A 19,315-nucleotide genomic window follows, 5' to 3' on the forward strand; every position below is an offset into this window, starting at 1 on the left:
TAGATCTACAACCCAACGCCTTGGTTCCTTTTGGGCGCATGTTTTCTCTCTCTTTGAAAGAGAAGGATGAACTCAGAAAATATCTGGATTGAAATCTTCACAACGGACTAATCCAACCATCCCGTTCTCCTGCAGGGGCTTCGTTGTTGTTCGTCCCTAAGAAGGACAGCACTGAGTTAAGGCCTTGCATTGACTATCGGGGCCTTAATGGTGTTACTATTAGAGACGGGTACCCTATGCCCCTTATTAGCGATGTCCTTGAAGCTGTACAAGGGGCTGCCATTTTTTCCAAATTGGACCTAAGACGAGCTTACCATCTGCTTCGTATCCGGGCAGGGGACGAATGGAAGACCGCTTTCCGCACTCCTTTCAGTCATTTTGAGTATAGAGTTTATGTCCTTTGGCCTGGTAGATGCCCCCGTCATCTTTCAACGGATTATGGATCGAATATTCTCAGACTTACTATACCACAATACCTTTGTCTATCTGTATGACATCCTGGTATATTCACCTAACCAGCAAACCCACCAAGAACATCTTCAACAAGTACTCCAACGACTTCAGGAACACCGGCTTTTGGTTAATCCCGAAAAATGTCTGTTTGAGGTAACCTCTGTACCTTATCTGGACTTCATCCTTACCGAACAGGGGGTAGAGATGGATCCCAGGAAACTAACCGCAGTACTCAACTGGCCTTCAACTACTTCTGTAAAGGAAGTGCAACATTCTCTTTGACTACCTAACATCTACCGTCGGTTCATTCCTCGGTTCTCTGGATTGGTACTTCCCATCACTTCTCTTTTGAAGAAGACCTGCTTACCCTTTCTCTGGTCCACGGAAGCTGAACACGCCTTTGTACTTCTTAAGGAAACGTTTTGTTCGGCTCCCATTCTCTGTCAACCCAACCAATCGCTGCCGTTCATCGTAGAGACCGATGCATCTGCTGCTGGCATCGGAGCAGCACTCTTACAAGAACATGAGGGAGTGGAAAACCCTGTAGCCTATCTCTCTCACGCTTTAACTCCCAGTCAGATTAACTATTCTGTAATTGAATGGCATCACCTTCTCCAAGGTTCTTTACACCCTTTCCAGCTCAGGACCAATCATAAGAATCTAAAGATCATCCAACAAATGGAGTGTGTCAATTCCAGGCAAGCCAGGTGGGCTCATTTCTTTACTCAATATGACTTTGTTGTCACTTATCTTCCCAGAAGCAAGAACATTCTAGTCGATTCATTATCCAGATATCCATATCCTGGTCTGTCTAGTGAACCCAAAACTGAACACATACTGTCTCCGGATAAGATAGTGTGCTCGGTCTCAACCTTTCTTCAGGAAGTGACGTATGCCACAATGCTTCTGCAGAGTGATCCCAACACCTGCAACCGCAACGTCCTTCATCGACGGAGTGGCTTGGTGTTCGTTAACAACAGACTATTCTTCCCGACTCTTTCACTCAGAATAAGTGCTTTCAAATGGTGTCATGACAGTAGGTTGGCAGGTCATAGAGGAACAACCTCCACTATTGACTTCCTGCGACGTTACTTCTGGTGGCCAGAACTGGCTTTTGAGGCCAAATCATATGTGGCTTCCTGCCCTGTCTGTTGTAGGGCCAAGTATAGTACACAAAAACCCCTCGGTTTACTCCAGCAAAGTCCTCCTCCCTCACAACCCTGGTGTCATCTTTCTACAGACTTTATCGTGACCTTCCCCTCTCTGAGGGCTGTACCTGCATTATGGTCATGGTGGTCTCTTTTTCGAAGATGGCGCATCTTTCCTCATTACCCGGGATACCCACTGCTGTAGGTATGGCTTCAGTTTTTTCTAAAGCCGTATTCAGACTCCACAGATTGCCAGACAAAATAGTCTCTGATCGTGGGAGTCAGTATACATCCCGTTTTTGGAAGGCTCTTTGTGACAAATTGGGCATAGAAAGGGCTTTATACTCCGGTTTTCACCCGCAGACCAATGGTCAAACTGAGCACCTGAATGCTTCACTCGAACAATATCTCAGATGTTATGCCAACCACATACAGGACAATTGGGTTTATCTTCTGCCTACCGCTGAGTTTTCTTATAACACCAAACATTCTGCCACGTCGGTCAGTCCGTTCTTCTGCAATTATGGTTTTCATCCTCTGGAACTTCTTCCTTCGGATATGCATGCCACCACAGTACCTTCAGTCGATGGATTTATCACCAACATAACTGATGCCCATAAAACTGCTAAAGAGGGATTGAGAATGAGCTAAGCTCGCTATCAAACACAAGTCAATGCTCATCGCCGCAATGCTCCCATATGGACCCCAGGAACCCCGGTTTGGTTGTCCACCAAGTTTCCCCCATGGTGGTACATCCTTCTAAACTATCACCCCGCTTTTTGGGCCCCTTTCCTATAACTAAGAGGATTAATCCTGCTGCATATCGTTTGCAGTTACCACGAAGCATGAAGCGGATACATCCAGTATTCCACACCTCTTTGTTGAAGGAATACTTGAACGATCCGTATGGGAGGAGCTTGGCATCCATTGAACATATGGCTGACAACACTTCTGATGAATATGAAGTGGCAAAGATACTGGACTCTAGATACAGGAAAGGTAGACTAGAGTATTTGATCCACTGGAAGGGGTATTCACATATGGAAGATTCATGGGAACCTTCGACACAGGTGCATGCCTCGCTTTTGGTCCGTTCCTTCCATCAGTCCTTTCCAGGCAAACCTGGTGGTTCACCCCTTGGAAGGGGACATACTGTCACACGCCTGCCTTCCTGGCGCTTATGGTCTTCCTGGAGATTGTGCCACCATTGAACATTCCAGCACGTTTTCCTACGCTTTCTCATTAACGGTCTAGTGTTTTGCTTTCCCTTTCTTTACTTCCTACTTTAGCCCCACCTTTTCTTCGTTCTGTGCGTTGCAACCTCGTTGAGTTCGCTTTACGGTTTGGGTTAACGCTTCCTAGTTTTCTGCTTGCAGTTGCTGCTGCCTTCTTTCCTTGCCTTTCTCTACTTTCTGGCTTTCGTCCTCCTCCCTGTTTTTTCCCCTCCTCGCTGCCGGTCTGCCCGCCTCAGTGCTCTCCTCCCTGTTCTTGGAACTGCCACCCATTCTCTCTCCCTTTCTTCCCGTTCTTCATGGTATTGCTTACCTGTTATCGTTTTGGCTGCCTCCTCTGCTCCATACCCGTGCAGTATTCTGTTTGTCTCTCCTCTCTGCCTTTTCCCTCTGCTTTACATGTGATTTACCTCAGATTGCTCCTAGGCTCTGTGGTACGGTGCCTATTTCACTGAAGACGCAGTGTTGCTTATCAGTCCTCCTTCGATATCCATTGGATCCAAGGCGGTCTCTCCAAGAGGTTTTTTTTAAGCAGTTGGCTTTTTTACTCTTGACTTGGCGTTCTCGGGAGGGGGTCCAGTGTTCTCCGACTTTTGTCCGGCACCACAGTGGCTTCCTTCCGGGGATGGCCGTACCTCTATCAAAAGAAAAAGACCAACAGACGAAAGAGAGGCAAGGAACCTGAGATTACATCAAAGGATTCAGGTGAGGAGGAGGAGGGGGAGCTAACAGATCCTGAAGATATTATTGTCGACAAACCCTACACAGCTGACGCCCTGGCCTCCCACACCCAAATGCCCCAGCTTCTGTCTACCCTGAGCACTTGCCTCAGCACACCCTCCGTCCTTGAGGTTACCACTTACACCTAACACAGCTCTTGGCCGTTTCGCACTTCATCTGGATTCTGCCTTAACGCTTAACAAACAGGTAAATACGTTGTCCTCGGCCACTGCCTATACTTGTAAATTAATCAGAGCGGGCAGAGCTTTCCTATCTAATGACAGCTGCATCACCCTTGCTAGAGCTCTTATATTATCAAGACTTGATTACTGCAATGCCATGTATATTGGGGCCAGTAAGCAAATAACTAATAAAATCCAACTCCTGCAAAACAACGCCCTTAGAGCCGCGCTCGGAATTTCCAGGAGAAACCAAATCTCGGACACCAGAAGAGCCTACAACTGGCTGTCGACAATGGACAAAATAAAACTTAAAGTCGCCTCCCTTACACATAAATGTGTAAACAAAGTGGCCCCCAGATATCTTATGGACAGAATCATCACTAAATCTGAGACAAGACTAACCAGACAGTCAAATACTAATTGCCTCCTGACCCCCAGATTCAAATTGGCCAAAGTGGGAGGCAACAGCTTCCAGGTCAAGGCCACCCAACTATGGAATTCATTCCCTACCCTACTCAGACTAGAACCATCCTTTACAAAATTTCGCCACACCCTTATAAAAATGTTCAAAGACTCTGATGGCTAAGCGTGATTTGGCGCTCGCCCTCCTCTCCTAGATCCTACCCTCTATTATTCCAGATCCTACTCAGTATGGTTGCTTGCAAAGATTTTGTATATACTCATTTTTGTATATAATGTATAAATATTCTCTCTATATAGGTAAATTGTAAAAATTGTAATAGTGCATATTGTATTGTATTGTATACCATGTACAACTAAGCTGTGAGTTATCTTTTATGATGCGCCCGACTACCTGCGGGTTTGGTGCGCAATACAAGTAATAAACTAAACTAAACTAAACTAAACTGTCATGATGCCTACCTCCAAGGAGCCAGGCCGGGCCCAGCAACCCCAGAGGCAGACATCATTTTCCCCAGGGAAGTCTCAGCAGGCCCAAGTCGGGGCCCTTTGGACTCAGTCCTGGCGCCTTAGGCGCCAGGCTCATAGCGGACCCTAGTCCTGGCGCCTTAGGCGCCAGGCTCATAGAAGAGGATATGTGTTTAAGTGCTTGGGTGCACACTTACCTGATGCAGACCTTGCTGCTTCATCCAGGCCCTCTTGAGGCCTGAATGGGACTACTTTACCTGTAGGACTACTTCACCACCCGGGTGTGGTCGGGGAAGGATACATACCTGATTGGTGGAAGGATACATACCAGGAACTTCTTCCAAGGCTATTTAAACCCCACCCGAACAGCCACACGTTCTTCGCGTTGTTCTGCACCTAGCAGCTGGACGCTCACCGTGTCAGCTCCTGCATCCTGACTTCAGCCACGCCTGCCAGCACCCTGGAACACCTGCAAAGGGAGAAAGGAAGAGAATAGGAGAAGAAAAGCCCTTACCTGCTAAATCTGCATCCCAGAGTCATTTCTCCAACGGCCCTGAAATGGAAGACATCATTTTAAAGGCATTTTGTTTCGATCACTGCAGCGCTGCATTTTACTCACCTTTGCAAGGCGCTTCCATCTTCAGCAGCGATCTTCCGAATTCAGCTACGCCCCGGCGCCTAGAGGAAAAAAGACAAGAACAAAGGTGAGAGGGAGAAAAGGAATAAGGAAAGCTCAGTTTCCTTTTAAGTCTTACCTGTTGGATTATTCCCACTGCATTTCGGGTCCTGCCGCTTCCTGGCATCTCCGGACCCCGGCCCCTATGGGGAAAAAAGACAAAGACATTGAATGAGCGAATGCAAAGACATTACCTGAGCGCTCATCCAGAACTGTTTAACTTCGGGTCGGCGCCATATCTCCGGCACTCCGAACCCCGGCCTCTAAGGGGAAAAAGACATAAGCATTAGCGCTTGCTGCAATTAGACAACAAACATTATTATTAAGCTTGAACTTTTGAACAGAACTTTTACAGCGCCTTACCTGAACAGTCAAGCTTACCTGAACTCCCATCAATCCTCAATCCAGTGAAGTAACTGGGTTTCAACGCGCCCCTGCATCAGAAGCAGGATGGAGAGCTCATCCTTCCAAACCCTAAGGTGAGGCTTCACGGGGAATCGTGGAGGAGGTATCGTGGAGGGTTGGAAGGGAGTGGGAGGCTTGAGCATTGTTCCACAGTTGGTAATACTCCCTTTTCACGCACAGGAGGGTATCCAACGAGCCAGGGAAGCCAGAATAGAGGGGCCCTTCCTGTCCATCTTCAGAGTTCTGCGCCTTCGACGCCGCACCTCCGTGGGAACCAGGTGAGCGTTACAGAACGCGAAGCCTTACCACAATTTCCCATCTGAGCGCTATGGAGACTTCCGAGACAGATCAGCTGGCCCATCTTTTAGGGGAATTACGGGCAGAAGTGCACTCAGCCCGCCAGGAGACTAATGCTCTCAGAAGGGAACTAATCCTATCCAAGGAAAGAACTGATGATCTGGCCAAAAGGTTATTGCAGGGCCAGGCAGAGCACACTCCTTTACCTGTTTCCGGAGATATTTCTACAACAATGGGTTCGAATAACCCGGTACAAATCAATCTACCTGGACACATGCCTTTGGCCCCGCCGGAACGTTTTGCGGGGGATCCCAAGAAATATGCCGTTTTTATGAACCAATGCCGTTTACACTTTTTATGCAGGCCCGGGGCCTTCCCCAACGACCAGACCAAAGTAGCCTTTGTACTATCTTACCTCAGTGGCTGTGCTGCCGATTGGTCTATTCCATTGGTAAATCAGGATGATCCCATTCTCCGGGATTTCCAGGGCTTCCAGGCCAGCATGGAAAGATTGTTCGCTCGACACTCGCAGGGACAGGCACTTGACAACGAACTGCTATCCTTACGACAAGGTAATCAGGATCTTTTGTCCTATATCGCCACCTTTAATAGACTAGTTGTGGAAACCGGATGGCCTGAAAATAAAAGGATCACATTGTTTCATCGAGGCCTGCGCGGAGAGCTTAAAGATGTTATAGCTCAGATAGTAGATACACCCCAGGCCTGCGCAGACTACATAGACTTAGTGGTTCAACTTGATCACAGACTTCAAAATAGAAAAGCAGATCGGCTCAAGTATGAAACCAGAGTACCTATCAAGACCCACGTTAACTCGAAGAGTACTGACGTTTCCGAACCTATGCAAATTGGCAGTGTTAAAGGACCACAGAAATTTGCAGTATTTAAAGACGGCCAAAGCTCAATCTTCGCGACAACTCCGATGGGCTTTATTCTTTGCGGAATTTGATTTTGTAATTACCTATCGCCCTGGCTGCAAGAATGGTAAGGCAGATGCCTTATCCCGGATAGGCATGGAAGAACCCAATTCGAGTTTAGAACCTGTGCCAATCATACCGGAACAAAGAATTCTGGGCTTGACTTCATTGCAAACCATTGAGGACATCCAAGCTCAAGTAAAACAGCTTTTTGACTCTTCTGCCTTACTGGAATGGAGTCAAAAGGGTCCTCACTACACCGTTAAAGATGATTTACCCTACTTCCAAGAGCGGTTATTTCTGCCAAGTAAAGAATTGCAGGAACTTGTCATTACCCGTCATCATGAATCATTAATGGAAGGACACCCCAGTATCGCGAAAACAGAAGAAAAGATCAAACGCCACTTCTGGTGGCCTTCTTGGAGAAAAGACATAAAGTCATTTGTGTTGTCTTGCGGAATCTGTGCCCAAAATAAGAGTCAAAAGAAAAGGCCAGCCGGCCTACTTCAACCTTTGGACATTCCACCAGCACCTTGGCACACCTTGTCAATGGACTTTATAACTGACCTGCCTCCTTGTGGTGGTTACAACACGATTCTCGTAATAGTGGATCTATTCTCCAAAATGGCCCATTTTATCCCTTTAAAAGGATTGCCGTCAGCTTCCACCTTGGCCAAGGAATTTATGGAAAATATAGTGCGGTTACATGGTTTCCCTTCCATATTAGTCTCAGACCATGGAAGTCAATTTATCTCCCACTTTTGGAAGAAATGTTGCCAACTAGCACAAATAGACGTGCGGTTATCCACCAGCCACCACCCCCAGACCGACGGACAAACCGAGAGAACCAATCAGACTCTCGAGCAATATCTGCGGTGCATGTTACACCAATCCGAGTTAAATTGGAAAGACATCCTTTGGATTGCAGAATATGCATACAACAATTCAGTGCATTCTGGAACCGGACAGACTCCTTTTTATACCCTGTATGGTCACCATCCTCGGACCTCTGACCTAGATCCACCTCTGACCCTGGAGATGCCTGCAGTAAATCACCTACATTCCACAATATTCCAAGCCTTCAAAGAAGCTACAACCCACTTACAGCAAGCCAAGAAAAAGTATAAAGAAAACGCTGATTTGCACCGAAGTAAAACTCCTCCTTACCAAGTAGGAGATCAGGTATGGCTAGCAACTAAACATCTACCCCTCAAGGGTCAGCGAACTTTTAATCCCAGATTCATTGGGCCTTACCCCATCAAAGCTATTATCAACCCAGTGGCCTTTAAACTCGATTTACCATCCAACATGCGGATTCATCCCGTTTTTCACGCATCTCTTCTAAAACCAGTACAACCTGGAACCAGACTGTCTGAGCCCCCAGGCCCTGTCCAAATTGATGGAGAATTAGAATTCGAAGTGAAAGACATTTTAGATTCCAAGATAGTTAAGTCGAAACTCTTCTATCTTGTTGATTGGAAAGGATATGGACCTCAGGAAAGATCTTGGGAACCCAGTAACTATGTTCACGCAGCACGATTAATTCAACGATTCCATCGAAGATTCCCGCACAAACCAAAACCCCCGGAGGAAAAGACCTTGGGAGGGGCCTTGAGGGGGGGTACTGTCATGATGCCTACCTCCAAGGAGCCAGGCCGGACCCAGCAACCCCAGAGGCAGACATCATTTTCCCCAGGGAAGTCTCAGCGGGCCCAAGTCGGGGCCCTTTGGACTCAGTCCTGGCGCCTTAGGCGCCAGGCTCATAGCGGACCCCAGTCCTGGTGCCTTAGGCGCCAGGCTCATAGAAGAGGATATGTGTTTAAGTGCTTGGGTGCACACTTACCTGATGCAGACCTTGCTGCTTCATCCAGGCCCTCTTGAGGCCTGAATGGGACTACTTTACCTGTAGGACTACTTCACCACCCGGGTGTGGTCGGGGAAGGATACATACCTGATTGGTGGAAGGATACATACCAGGAACTTCTTCCAAGGCTATTTAAACCCCACCCGAACAGCCACACGTGCTTCGCGTTGTTCTGCACCTAGCAGCTGGACGCTCACCGTGTCAGCTCCTGCATCCTGACTTCAGCCACGCCTGCCAGCACCCTGGAACACCTGCAAAGGGAGAAAGGAAGAGAATAGGAGAAGAAAAGCCCTTACCTGCTAAATCTGCATCCCGGAGTCATATCTCCAACGGCCCTGAAATGGAAGACATCATTTTAAAGGCATTTTGTTTCGATCACTGCAGCGCTGCATTTTACTCACCTTTGCAAGGCGCTTCCATCTTCAGCAGCGATCTTCCGAATTCAGCTACGCCCCGGCGCCTAGAGGAAAAAAGACAAGAACAAAGGTGAGAGGGAGAAAAGGAATAAGGAAAGCTCAGTTTCCTTTTAAGTCTTACCTGTTGGATTATTCCCACTGCATTTCGGGTCCTGTCGCTTCCTGGCATCTCCGGACCCCGGCCCCTATGGGGAAAAAAGACAAAGACATTGAATGAGCGAATGCAAAGACATTACCTGAGCGCTCATCCAGAACTGTTTCACTTCGGGTCGGCGCCATATCTCCGGCACTCCGAACCCCGGCCCCTAAGGGGAAAAAGACATAAGCATTAGCGCTTGCTGCAATTAGACAACAAACATTATTATTAAGCTTGAACTTTTGAACAGAACTTTTACAGCGCCTTACCTGAACAGTCAAGCTTACCTGAACTCCCATCAATCCTCAATCCAGTGAAGTAACTGGGTTTCAACGCGCCCCTGCATCAGAAGCAGGATGGAGAGCTCATCCTTCCAAACCCTAAGGTGAGGCTTCACGGGGAATCGTGGAGGAGGTATCGTGGAGGGTTGGAAGGGAGTGGGTGTAACGCTCACCTGATTCCCACGGAGGCGCAGGTCTGGCTTCGGGACTCTGAAGATGGACAGGAAGGGCCCTCAACTCTGGCTTCTCCGGCTCGCAGGAATATTCCCCTGTGCGTGAAAAGGGAGTATTACCTACTGACTGAGTTATGCTCAAGCCTCCCACTCTCTTCCAACCCTCCACGATACCCTTCCACGATTCCCCGTGAAGTCTCACCTTAGGGTCTGAAAGGACAAGCTCTCCATCCTGCTTCTGACGCAGGGGCGCGTTGAACCTAGTTACTTCACTGGATTGAGGTTGGATGGGAGTTCAGGTAAGCTTGATTATACTGGTAAGGCACTGTAAAAGTTCTGTTACAAGTTCAAAAGTTCAAGCTTTAAATAATAATGTTCATTGCCTTTTTTCAGGTGATGAATGAAGATTCCTTTGGAAACTCCTTGCCATAAAGCGCTGATGTTGATGTCTTTTCCCTATAGGGGCCGGGGTTCGGAATGCCGGAGATATGGCGCTGACCCGAAGTGAAACGTGCAGTTCCAGTGAAGATCTGGTAAGTCCTAGATGAGCGCTCAGGTAATGTTTTTTGCATTCGCTCATCTAATGTCTTTGTCTTTTTTCCCCATAGGGGCCGGGGTCCTGCTTGGAAGCAGCAAGACCCGAAATGAAATGGGAATGACCCAACAGGTAAGTCTTAGAAGGAAACTGAGCTTTTCCTATTCCCTTCCTTCTCTCACCTCTTATTCTTGTCTTTTTCTCTAGGCTCTGGGAAGTGGCTGTGTATCCGGATGATCACTGCTGAAGATGGAGGAACCCAGGAAAGGTGAGTGAAATGCAGCGCTGCAGCGATCGTAACGAAATGCTTTTAAAAATGATGTCTTCCCTTTCAGGATCGTCGGTGATGTCTCCGTGGTGCAGATTAGCTGGTAGGTCTCTTGTCTCCCTTTGCAGGTGACCCAGGATGCTGACAGGCGTGGCTGAAGTCCAGATGCAGGAGCTGACACGGTGAGCGTCCAGCTGCGAGGAGCAGAACAACGCGAAGCGTGAGTTGCTGATCGGGTGTGGTTTAAATAGCTTTGGAAGAAGTTCCAAAAGTGTATCCTTCCTCCGATCAGGTATGTATCCGTCCTAGACCACACCCGGGTGGAAAGTAATCCCACAGGTAAAGTAGTTCCATTCAGGCCTCAAGAGGGCCTGGATGTGGCAGCATGGTCTGCATCAGGTAAGTGCACATTAAAACACTTGAAAACATGTCTAGCTTTATGAGCCTGGCGCCTAAGGCGCCAGGACAGGGGTCCAACATGAGCCTGGCGCCAAAGGCGCCAGGACTGCGTCCAAAGGGCCCCAGCTTGGGCCCGCTGGCGCTCTCCTGGGGGAAATGATGCCTGCCTCTGGGGTTGCTGGGTCGGACCTGGCTCCTTGGAGGTAGGCATCCTGACAGTGGGAGGCTTGAGCATTGTTCCACAGTTGGTAATACTCCCTTTTCACGCACAGGAGGGTATCCAACGAGCCAGGGAAGCCAGAATAGATGGGCCCTTCCTGTCCATCTTCAGAGTTCTGCGCCTACGACGCCGCGCCTCCGTGGGAACCAGGTGAGCGTTACACTCACCATACCATGCACTTCATCTGTGGCTCACCCACGAGCATGGACGCTCCAGCACCTACCCCCTCTACCCTCTTCCTTGCTGCACTTACACATTCTGAATACTCACAAGGAATAGTAGGGTTGTCCTTAATCCTTTTTCCCCTCCAATGTTTTTAATAGTTTTGTGAATTTTAATGTGTTTCACTCCCTTGTTCCCTCCCATTTCCCTGGGGGCGCTGTGAGAAACCTGAAAGTGTCTCACCCGCTAGTCCCTGGGGATCTGTCATCCAGGTGGCCAGGACACAGCCATTGCTTTTAGATCCAGTTCCTGTGGGTGGACCATTGCGGGAGGATCAACTGGATGAGGGGACCTCAGGGAGTGGAAGTGGGACACCGGAAGGTGAGATGCAGTATCCCTTTCCTTGTAACACCTGTTCCCCATCCTACCAGATAGGACACCTAGGAAATCAACCCCCCCCCTTTCCCGACACAAACCTGTTCTCACCGAAAGTTCACTGTGAACGACAACGGACTAACACCAGAGCTGTATACCTGACATGTCCCAACACAAGGGCCAGGCAGAGTCAGGCAATTACTGATAGTTACACACACCTGACTTCCATCACACTTCCCCACACGGAAAAAATTCGGAGCACGAAAACAAGGCAAAACGCACGAGGAAGTAGCAGTTCCGAGCTGGCAGTTTAATATAAGGTAAAAGACGGAAAGACCAGAAAGGGTTGCAAGGAGGGAATTGGCCTTGGCCTTTTCAGAGGATGGAAACCATTACTTTCATGAGACCTACAGAATAAGAAACATGAGACCGGGAATTAAAGCTGAAGGAAGGTGCATTGTGTGTCAAAGGTACCCGGGGTTCTTCTGTAATAATAGCTGAGGCGGGGAGGAGCGATTGCCATTGTGGTACTGTCCTTGGCTCCTACAACAAAGCGGCCCCAGTAAAGTCAGCACAGCCGTTGAGTTGAGGAAACTGATATCAGACCGGTCTGTGTTAGATCCAAGGTTGCCGGCGGCAACATTGTATGAAGAAGTCTGCAAAGAACAGATAGTAAGACGTATGTGATGAGCGATGCAAATATAATTGAATATCCAAGAAGTGACTGAACCTTTGAAACTAAGGTAGATATCATATACAGAGTGGCCCTGCACTACGTTGGTGCTCATTCGAAGGTCTCTGTTAGGTATCAAACTGAGAGTGTAAAATTGTGAACTGTGAAATTGAAGTGGTCCTGCAACGACTCCAGCCAAACCCTGTGCACATTTGAAAGTCTTTGTTTGCTAATACAAACTGTAATCCGTCTGAACCTGGCTGAGGGAGACTTATTGAGCCCAACTGAAGGGCATCCATGGTGAAGAGTGAATCTCCCTACTTGAATACTTGGAAAGGGACTTTTTTGGTTGTTTGATACATTAGGCCCTCTGGATCAAGAGACTTTTTGATAACTTAAAAGAGTTGGGCATAGAATTCTCTGATGCTTGTTAAAGAACCGTGTCCTTGTGCCGAAGAAGCCCAAGAGTGTGCTATGCTCGGGTGAACCGCCTTTTACTGTGTTGAAAACGTGCGGAATGGAGGCCAATGGCCGGAACATTCTGACTTATCATTTTGTGATCACTTCTTTCTTTTTCATGAACATTTCCACACACTATTTGTAAACTAGGGGTAAGGATTGGCAATAGGATTTTTAGTATAGGCCCTTTTATTTTGACTCCACTCCACTAGGACTGCGTTATTATTATTTGATGGTCGTAGCTTGCTACCATCTTTAGATTTAGGTTTAGATAAGCGTTTATCCCACCCTTGATAACGTTCAATAAACACCCTTGAACTGTGATCACTTGTGTCTTTCTTTCTTTCATTCCATGCCTTCCTTAGAGCGCTTTGAAACAATATTAACTTGCTGCATAAGTGACCTAAAAAACAAACAATAAATAAATAAAATACTCAAAAGCAAAGCAGTTACAAAGGGGCAATGAAATGTGGCATGCAAAAAACGGTTTCTCCAAATGTAAAAGCAGGGCCCTCATCATTTTTTTTTTAACTACCGTGTACTCTCACTGACATCACTAGTAGACACATGTAGAAATAAAACTGTGTATTGTGAATTAATCAAACTTTCATTAGGGAACCTGGCTACGGACTTCCAGCAGCCAAATAATTACACATTTGTGCTGCACCAACTGGATGCAAAGATCCACAATTTTAAGATGGCCCCCTATAATTAATCATCACAGATGATAAGTTAATTTCATTAGTATAGTGATAGAGTAAAACATGCAAATATCCCAGCAAGGATGCCATATATTTATAGCATCTCAACTGGTCATCATAAGCTGCATCCTTCATCCATACTGGTGATGCTGCAGAGTTGGGATCTTGCTCCACATCTACTTTACGTGCCCTGCAAATAAACGCAGAACAGGTCAAACAGACCCACAGGCACATAATCATTTAGATTAGAGAACATTGCACCAAAAAGCTTAGGACAGCGCTACTCCTAGCCACACCATCAAGCAAAGGGATCCCTTATTGTACACTCCCAGCATCAGTCAACTTCACAATCCTCTTTGCAACCTGACTGACTCAAACCTTTATACCGGATCAATGGCGATCTCGGGTAGGACATGTTTTTCTGCACCACTCTGGAGTAGAGGCACAACTTGGTTCCAATCTGAATATCAACTGTATTTTTCTAGGCCTCGGGCAGAGTGGACTATACGTCCTGCAGTGTATCGCCAGGTCTGAGGCTCAAGAGCTCTACCTTGGACAACATATGCCATAGGTCAGGCGCACTCTACCCTAACAAAAATTAAACAGTTGTGCAAGTGGTTTGCTTAAATTATCCTGCGAACCACTTACATAACTAGTTCACTCCTACGTCTTTCTGCTGGCACATGAGTATTGATGTATTCTCATATCACTAAGCCAGTCAAAACTGAACATGGTGCCCATGGGTCACCTGGGGCTGTACTCTCCCCACTGCCAGCCACTTCATCCGTTGAGGGATCTGTCTGAGAGATATAAAACAACAGCCTAAAGTCCCTCTTGTTTTACAAGGCGGGAACCTCCATTACATTTTATAGTCCAGAGGCATGTTCATTTGAGCCTTTTAACAGAACTCCTTCTACCTCAGTACACTGCCTAGTTTCTCCTCTCGAAATCCATTCCAGTCAGAACCAACTGTCAGAATATGTCCCTCTGATAGGTCACAGCACAAGTCAATGAGCCTAAACCCTCGCAGGCAATCCTATGCCATATGCTACAGCACTGCCCTCTACTGGGAAGTATGCTTCCCCATAGTTACCTCAGTTAGTCAACGAGACTGACCACTGGGAGTGATGTCAATGTACTAAAGGAGGAAGGAAAAGTGTAACCTCCTGAATACCAGGAAACGGTCACAAGAAGAAAACACATGAAAGACATACATGAATACATACTGATCTTGACCCCACAGATCTAATGTGACCTCTGTCTGGAGTAACAGCCAATCAGTCAGAAGTTTTGCTTCCGCATTCATAATTCTTTTTAAAAAAGCAAGTGCCAGACTTAGCAATCAGAACGGAAATGGCAGAAGCCCTCAAGAACTACTTTAAGGAAAACACCACTAAAGACAATTCGATTTCCACGATTTGGGATGCCATGAAACCAGTGATCAGGGGCACGGCTAACGACTGCACCGCCAGGCTGCGACACCTACGCAAACTACAGCAGGACAAACTCGAAGCAGAGGTGTTCGAGCCCCCAATGGAACTGAACATTTATAATCCAGAGACATATGGTTTCAACCTCTGAGTGGGGGCCTATCAACTTCAAATTTATATAGTGTTGACTATTCTGAGAAAAAGTTTTTTCAAATGTTTTTTTCTAATGTGTGTATATAACTGTCTTTTGCATTGTATGAAATACTGTGTACATGAACATGGATATTTATTGGTTCTTTTTTGTACATATTGTGCTTGATTTGGAATTTATGTTGAGTTAATAGTGCTTGGTAATTGACAGACCTTGCTTATGAGTAATAATTGAAATAATAAAAAGTCACTTCTGTATAATGCTTAAACAGAAGTACGAAATGGTGATTTTTGTAAAATGTATCCCTATGAAAACTTAGGTGGACACAGAAAACTAGATAGCTTGTGCCATATTTCTGGTATTGAGAAGTTTATTATAAATTAAATTTATATATATGTTTAGTGAACCTGTCAGGACACTTTTTTGTTTTGTGGTTTAGGAACGCATCCTGAAACAGGGTCAGAACAGGAAAGCAAGCTGCGCGCTCCAGAAAGCAAAATGATCCCTAGAAATGCATCTAGCAGATAAGGCGGCCAGAGCACTCACATACACCAAACAATTCTACTATGTGCACAGCAACAAAGCAAACCGCCTCCTGGCCCACAAATTGAAAAAGCTGCACTCGCGGAACACCATCCAATGTCTTCAGGACGCCCAGGGAATGCCGTGCTACGCCAACCCAGAGAAAATAGATATCATGACTGCGCACCATAGAGTAATCATGTCGAGTTCCCCTACGGCAGCAGACGCACATTCAAAATACCTAGATTGGATACAGCCGTGCAACCCACACCCTCTCTTGGCAGCCATAGATGCCCCTATCTCGATAGAAGAAGTGAGCGAGGTCATAACAAAATTGAAAAACTCTTCGCCTGGGCCAGATGGGCTCACAGCTCCATTCTATAAAAAGTTTTTATACATACTCGCCCCTCAGCTTGCGGCCCTCTTCAACTCCTTCCTTTCAACGGGAACGACCACCCCCTCAATGGAAGAGTCGCGTACAGGGCTGATTTTGAAACCAGGCAGGGACCGGAGCCTCTGTGCCTCGTACAGACCCATCACACCAAAATCTTTGCCAAAATCCTAGCAAAGGGTGTATGATGTCCCTTACTCCCGGACATTATACACCCGGATCAAACCGGGTTCATCCCCGGCCGCCGAACTCACGACAACATAAGAAGAACCATAAATATTATCGAATCAGCCAGCAGGAAGGGTCAGGAATTGATGGTGCTCTCACTCGATGCTCATAAAGCTTTTGACAGGCTGGATTGGGGCTACATACAAAAAATATTAAGGTACTTTGGCTTCGGCCTGAAGTTCATAAAATGGACATTAGCTAACTATCAGCACCCATCCACCAGGCTCAGAATTAACGGAACTAGATCTGACACAATCCACATTTCGAGAGACAGAAGACAAGCATGTCCCCTCTCCCCATTGATCATCGCCCTCTCTATGGAGCCGCTTGCAAGCAGAGTACGACAAAATGCTGCAATCCAAGGCCTGACAGTCAAAGCCCAAGTATACAAAGCGGCCTTATATGCCGATGATGTTCTCTTAACATTAACAAAGCCCAGGGAATTCATGAAAGCTCTGTGGACTGAGCTGAAAGAATTTGGGGAAGCATCAGGGTTCAAGGTTAACCTTTCCAAGCCATCCGCACTAGGCATCAACCTACCTCAATCCCTGATCTCCGATATGGCAAACAAATATCTCATTCCCTGGGCTGAAAAGCACCTATCATACCTAGGGGTCCAACTTCCAGGCTCTCCCAACAAACTATATAAAGCTAACTTTCCCCCTCTCTTCAAAGAATTCAAAAGCGATCTACTACACTGGCAGAAACAGGAAATTTCCTGGTTCGGAAGAATAACGGCCCTGAAAATGAACCTTATTCCAAGACTGCTTTACCACTGCGCAGCCCTGCCAACAGCAATCCCGAAACAAGCGGTACAGAAACTCCAAAGGGGCATCATGAGATACATCTGCAAAGGAAAACAGCCACGGATCCCAAGGAAACTCATGCTACGGGGAGGGCTGTGGGGGGACTGGGAGCACCCGACGTTGCCAGATATATCCTAGCCGCCCAGCTCTCACACGCATTCGCCTGGCCTCCGTCAATGCCGAAACCCCACTAGCTGGAGCTGGAGGAGGCCTGGCAGTCCCGATACCCTCACTACCCCATATGAAATGCTCCACCGACGGTCCGGACACCGGGCTGCTCTCAGCAACCGAAAGCACAGTGGCGAACTGGAAGAAGGCGGCGCGGCTATGGAGAGTCCGCAGCACCATGGGCCCACTCACCCGGATCTGGATGAATCCAGAATTTTCACCGGGCACCAACCCCAAGGACTTCTTGAGATGGAGGGAGGGAGGACTGGAGAAAGTGCAGGACTTCTTCGGGGAGGGTAATTCTCTGGACTTCGAGGCCTGCAAGGCGAAATTCAAGGTTCCTGAAAGCGAGAGGTTCAGATACACCCAATTTAGGCATTGGCTCTCAAACAGGAGTATGAAAAACCTGGGATGCAGAGACCTAACAGCCCTAGAGCAGACCCTCACATCGCCTCCCCCTAAGGGCAAGATTTCTACCCTCTACAAGCTCCTAGACAAAACCGACCCAACCCACAAGAAACCATATATGCTCAAATGGGAGAGAGACATTGGGAGACCCATTGAGCCAGAGGAATCGGACCAAATCTCCACCAGAGCAAATAGAAGCTCGAAATGTGTAACCAATAAGGAGGGGGCATTCAAGGTATGCTACAGGTGGTACCGAACCCCAGAATCTCTCAACAAATGCAACCCGGCGATTCCACCAACGTGCTGGAGAGGGTGCTCGGACAAACGCACACTACATCATCTGCTCTGGACATGCCCCAAGTCGACGCAATTTTGGAAAGCAGTTTTAGAGCAAATCAACTCGATCACGGGATTGGCAATCCCATGGGACCCAGGGATCGTACTGCTCGGAGCAAGCGGCGAGGGCCAATTCCCCTGTTCAGGCCACAGAGCAGAACTGTACTCCCACCTGCTGACTGCGGCCAAGATCTCAGTGGCAAGGCTCTGGAAAAACCCAGAGGGCCCGTCGGTCCAAATGTGGTGGACTAAATGTTGGGACATAGTAGTGGCCGAAAAAATCACTGCCCTTATGTTTGGGAACAGAGACAAATTCTTCCATACTTGGTCTCCCTTTTTGGAGTACGCACAGACATACCCAGGCCTGGCCCGACAGCCTCCCTCCCTATGGTGGATGGACAAATGTGACTGAAATAAAATACGGAGTAGTAGCCGAGCTCACCCGTCTGGGGAGGTCTGCCCCTGCTAGCAAAATAGAGTCAAAACAGCAAAAGCCTTGATCTAAAGTGAGGCCTCCCCCCCACCAGCGGGACCCTGAAGCATGATCTACCGCCAGGAGCTTTGAATCCGACAAGGGGCCTCGAGGGGCTCACTCCCACCGATCATCGGCCTCCCCAGGCAGTTAAACCTTCTTCACTGACCAACTGTTTTGTTTAAGTTTTATGTTTGTTTCTTTGTTTTGTATTCTCAAGCGAGACTGCACCGACTGTAACACCCTAATTGCAAATGACATAATGCAGAACTTGCTTGCTTAAAACCAATAAAAACATGGTTTAAAAAAAAAAAAAGCAAGTGCCAGAATTTTCAGAAAAATATAAAATGATACCACCGATCACAAACCAGCATGGACCTTAATAAAATATCGGAATACCCACTCCGTGAAAATGGTTGACATGCAATATGACAGCGCAGAAATGTTACAGTCAGTAAAGTTCATTCTCCGCAGCATTACTTCCTCCTTACATCAGTATAGAAGACATGTATTGAATGTCGTTTCTCTTTGTTTCTGAGCTGCCGACGAGGAACAGTCATCTGGCTCTCAGGATCACACTAATCTAGCCCCAGATATTTCAATGCTGGGAAGTGTTTTTTTTTTTCATTCTCATTTCAAATATTGACATACAAGTCCCAAAGTGCCAAGGGTTGCGCGATTAGATGCCAGTACTGGACCAAGGTGACCCAAAAGACATGGGCCTTGCAACCCCCTGCATCGGGTCTATCAGGAGCAAACGTGTTTCCCTAATAATTAGGGGAATATGAACAAGTAAAATAAACAC

At 47.2% G+C, this 19,315-nt stretch overlaps 1 protein-coding gene across 1 annotated transcript in view; it reads left to right on the forward strand.

Annotated features, from left to right (window-relative positions):
- LOC138515901 (alcohol dehydrogenase 1-like) overlaps positions 1 to 19,315 on the forward strand; it is a 438,132-nt gene that overhangs the window by 364,277 nt on the left and 54,540 nt on the right. The window lies entirely within an intron of this gene.

Source organism: Ambystoma mexicanum, chromosome 6q (assembly GCF_040938575.1).
Source record: "Ambystoma mexicanum isolate Mex_15411 chromosome 6q, UKY_AmexF1_1, whole genome shotgun sequence".
Classification (NCBI taxonomy): Eukaryota; Metazoa; Chordata; class Amphibia; order Caudata; family Ambystomatidae; genus Ambystoma; species Ambystoma mexicanum.